The sequence below is a fragment of the Teleopsis dalmanni genome, chromosome 1 (assembly GCF_002237135.1).
Source record: "Teleopsis dalmanni isolate 2A chromosome 1, ASM223713v2, whole genome shotgun sequence".
NCBI lineage: Eukaryota > Metazoa > Arthropoda > Insecta > Diptera > Diopsidae > Teleopsis > Teleopsis dalmanni.
In genome coordinates this window covers 134,446,114-134,451,692 of record NC_051846.1, presented here as the reverse complement: position 1 = coordinate 134,451,692, position 5,579 = coordinate 134,446,114, and positions in this window count along the sequence as shown.

Genomic DNA, 5,579 nt, shown 5'->3' with positions numbered 1-5,579 from the left:
TGGATAATTATTTTTCTATCCATATTTTAAATATAAATTTAAGTTATTATTTGAAAGTGTTTGACAATTGAAATTTTTTAAAATATTTTTGTTAATTTAATTATTATTATTAGTCGTATGTTAATTATTCACTTTGTATATTAATCTTAAATTATAAATTAATATTAATATCATGAAATTAGAGTATTGTTATGACATTTAAATATTATTGTTTATTTAGCACATTCACTACATTGTTTTCACAATCCTTTTGTGTTTTAATATTTGCCTGTGTTTACACAATTTTTATTAGGCAGAATATGTATTTATTTGTTTATCATTAACTCAATATGAAATATGAATTTTAATTCATATTTCTTATTCACTTAACAGATATATATTTATTTATATATTACTATTATTATTTGTGTTATTGCTACTTTTTCCTCGTAGCTTATTTTTCTTCCACGATATTTTGTTATTTTCTTCCACAAATCATAATTGTTATAATTTTACATTTTGCACAATAATATATTTATAATTATTTGCATTTCTGTTCATAATAGAGGAAATGTGTGAATGTGTTTAGTTTTGTGATGTTTTTGTAATCATTTCATTATCAATTCAATTTGTATTAAATTTTGTGTTTGTTTGTTTTATTTATTTCACCAGTGTTATATTATACAATTTATGATACAATTATTAAATTGTTAAAAATTACACTATTCCGTATATTCCGTTTTTATTATGCAAAATTAAATAAACAATTTAACGATTTAATAATCGTTAGCTGGCAGGATCGCCATGATGTGTTCTTATTATCGACAAGTAAAACACGACTTATTAGGTTGAGAGGTTTATTGTAATTAATTCATCTTAATGCTAATGCTCAGCGTCTTAGCACTTGAGCGTCATATATTTCTTATATATTAATTGTACATAAGATAAGCTTTATATATAAGCGCAGCATCAGTGGCAAGTTAAAGCGCTGAGTGCGCATAAAGTGTCACGTACGCTTGCGCGTGGGATAGCAATAGTTTGCATGTGCTTGATGTACATTGTATCAGTTGACCATTACAATGTGTATGGCTGTATGATACTTATGAGAATACGCAATGTAAGCGAATTCCTCTTGTATGTTGATATAAAGATAAATACAAGCACATACATACTACAGTATCGTCCTTGCTCAAAGAGCAGGGACCCACCGGGCGTCACTTGTATTTAACCCTTTTACGTGGGGCAGTCTATAGCTGGGATAGTTCAGCAATGTCCAAGGTTCTTACAAGATAATTTGTATTTTTGGGCTCGACTCCGATTCACAGCGTAATTCCTGATTATTTATTCGTACCTAATCGCTGTTTTACTCAAAACCACATTAACCTTTGTATTTAACTTATTCTTTATTGTTGTTATATATATTATTCAAATTTAATTTTTTACATAGAAATAATATTTATATAATGTCAATAAACAAATTTTTATAAATAAATAGAATTTATATTGTTTGATGTATGTAAATCAAATTAATTTAGTTACACTTCGTATTCCCTAGAAATAATGTTTATACAAAGTAAATAAATCAATTTTATAAATAAATAGATTTTACATTGTTCAATGTACGTAAATCAAGTTAATTTAGTTATATTTCATATTCTCTAAAAATAATGTTTATATAAAGTACCATAAATAAATTTTACAAATAAATGGAATTCACAATGTTCAATGTATATAAATCAAATTAATTTGGTTAAACTTCGTATTCTCTGGAGATAATGTTTATATAAAGTAAATAAACAAATTTTATAAATAAATAGAATTTTACATTGTTCAATGTATGTAAATCAAGTGAATTTAGTTATGCTTCATATTCTCTAGAAATAATGTTTATATAAAGTAAATAAGCAAATTTTATAAATAAATAGAATTTTATATTGTTCAATGTTGTTGTGTCCGGTCTTCGGTGGGCGAAGTAACCTTGAAGTGAACGTGGAGCGGTGACATGGTGGCCAGCCCGGTATGCTCGCCGGTTTTGGGGGTGGTTCTTCTCACGCTCAGTACAACCGCGGACATCAACAAAAATTCATGTCACCTGTTGGATTGGGAAGGAATCCCGTGTAAAACTTACATTTATATATCTGTAGCCATCACATGATGGTGCTAACTAGGTTGCAGCAGCTTGAACCGTGAACTGTCGCCGTCTGTATAGTCTATAACAGATTTCTCTCCTCATTCACACTGTCACATTTCAGCCTACACGAATTCTATTTTTCCTTAGGCACTTCCACCAACGCCAAATAAATAAGTTTTTAGGCCTGCATCATTATTTCATTTTTAACAACTTTTATTATTATTATTTTTTTTATTCCAATCTTAAAACTAACTTTAAACTAACATAACATGATTTTTTTTTTCAAACTTATTTTTCTTAATTTCACTTAAGGCTAATACAATGTTTTTTCTATCTTATGTTGGTATTTAAAATATCTAAAATTTTCATCTAATTCAGTTTTTTATTTAATAATAAATAATTCTACTAGTTAAATTTTTAATACATTAACAAAAAAAAATATTTGTGTTTCTGTACACCCAAATCAAGGGAAGGTTTATCGTTCTGTCTGTTTATTACTGCAATTGCTTTCTCTATAATTTTACCTTTTTTTTCTGGTCTCTCTGCTGTTGACGTCAACTGGCAAAGAACCTAAAAGTTTATATTACAACACACCAAAAAAAAATTGTAACTCTTTACTTTATTCTTTCTCTTAATTTTGGTTTTTTTTTTCTTTGTTTTTTGTTTTTTTCTTTTTTTTTTTTAATATACCTTAAATATAATTTGGATATATATTAAAAAAAATGTTGAAATATATATATAATTCAAAATCAAATCAGATCAAATCAAACTATATTAATAATTTTATAAATAAATAGATATGTGCAATAATAAAAAAAAATAAATGTGTACAATTCGCTTAAATAAATATGTTAATTATACGTAATCATCGCAAAACAAATAAAACAATATCAACGGGTTTATATATGCACCGGACAAGTGTAATTTGTGATCAAAAATTTTAATGCAATTTATTTAATATTAATTAAGTTAAGTGACAGTGTAATGACAACAAAAATTGTGTTATTATTTAATCTTTGAAAGTGATATCTATGGTAACACACGCGCTGCCTATGAACGTTTATGCGATCATTTCTTTTGCCACCGTAATCTTTACGTTAATGAATTTGGCAAAGGTGACTTATTTGTGAATCCTTCGGTGATGATATTAAAGATGATTGGGTGATACTCTGCTGTGATGTGGTTTTCATAATTCTGGCGACTGATGTTTGTTACTGATGCGGCTCATACGAACAGTTGCTGATGTCAAGGTGTAATCTTTGCTGCACGGACGACAGGTTGCTCTCCTGCTGTTTTAGCTGAGTTAGCCGTAAATGCCTTTCCAAAGGCAAGATTTATTGATTTGATTGTGTATTCTTGTGTATTATTTAATTGGCACTAATTTTTCCAGGGAACAAAGTGTTCTTTACAATTCCTGGTTTTATGAATTTAATTGTGTATTTATTTGATTTGCACTAATTTTTCCAGGGAACAAAATGTTCTTTACAATTCCTGGTTTTATGAATTTAATTGTATATTTATTTGATTTGCACTAATTTTTCCAGGGAACAAAGTGTTTTTTATAAGTCCTGTTTTAATGGATTTTATTGCATATTTATTTAATTTGCAATCATTATTTTGCAATCATTTGAACTTTAAAAATTTCACAAAAAAAAATTCAAAAAATACTTTGCATCACAACTTTTTTTATTGATTTAATTGTGTAAAATACTTTGTGCTCATAAAAATAATTTCAATTTTTCAAAAATTCAAAAATTCAAAAATACTTTGTATCAACAGTTTTTCAAATCCTTCGCGGCTAGCTGACTGTTTAATTCTCTCCGCAAGTCTGTTGAGTCACTCTATATATTCCAAATCTCTTAATAGCTACTCGCTGTTATTCTTCGGATCCGTGTTTGCTGTAATTTTGGCAGTTAACACTTCAGTTAAGGTGGAGTTAGACGGTAGTTAACGTAAGAAGTTAAGTCAAAGCGAAATGCACAAACAACCAAACCTGTGTATTTGATAGGAACGAAATAAACATATGTGGCGAACTTATAGAAAAATCAAATTCAATTAGGTTTTGACGTTAAGCGATTTTAAAAACTGTGCTCAATTGCTCGCAAAACCTTGATGAGGATGGATGCGTTGCAATTATGTGCGGAATATGTTTACTATAACGAGAGTAGACGAAAAAATATTGTGATTATGAATGTGATTATTAATAAATTTTTTTTTATATTATACTTTTTTATATAATTATTTTATTAATATTGCTGAATATTGATTGTATTTCTATATAGCAAAAATAATCAGCAGAAAATATTTTAATAAATTTATTTTATTAACATTTTTACAATAGGTAATTGTATTTTATAATAGGTAATATTATTTATTTTATAATATCAATAATTAATATCTTATATATTGATCAATAATCAGTAGAAAGAATTTAATTTATGGTATAATAAATATTGAAGAGAAATACTTATTTAATAATAATAAATAATATTAAAACATTAGTTATATATAAAAATATTTTAATTTGATAATAATAATGTTATAAGTGGCTTTTTAAACACATTAATAAAAAAAATTATATAAATTCTATGCAATAGTATTTTCTTTCAATTAATATGATTTTGAAAAGGAATTGCACCTTCATTAACAAAATAATTAGCTAGGTACATTCTCAAATTGTATGCATTATCTGGACCACGACGTACAAAAGACGTTACGGAAGGCAATGGTCCTCCAACAGATATTAATTCGTTATGCCATTCTCCTCTAACTACAGAATTATTTTCCATTTCAATGTCTGTAAAATTTTCCGGACAGTACCATCGCTTTGTATCATGCAGCATAATGAAATTGTGAAGCACCAAACATGCCAATACAATTTTTTCTGCATTTTCTGGACTAAACTCCATTGTTGTTCTCATTACTCTCCACCGTGCTGTTAAAATTCCAAAAGCATTTTCAATCACTCGACGTGACCGAGATAATCTGTAGTTAAATACTTTTTGTATTCTATTTGTAACATTTCCTCGAAATGGTTTCATTAGATTATTCTTTAGTGGAAAAGCGCAATCAGCGACGAAGTAATGAGGGAATGGTTGCGAAGTTAATGGTAAAGGAATACTGCGAGGCAACGGTAATTTGTTTTCAGCCAAGTCTTTGCCAAATCTCCATGTGCCAAATACCTTTAAAAAATGTTCGTGTTATTTTTACTAAAATTACTAATAAAACAGTACATGTAACTTACAAAAGAGTAAGTGATAAACGTTCATCAGCATTTATTTGCTGCCCACATTTTGTCGCAGAAGGAGCTATTAACTTCAATAATAAAGTATATAATTCTTTAGACATCCGTGTATGACTAAAAAATTCTTCGTTATCTTTTTCTTTTATGGCTAAAAACGTTTTTCGGTAATAGCCATGTAGAGCACGATCCACATTAATAGGACGAACTCGCCACCTTCTATTGCGC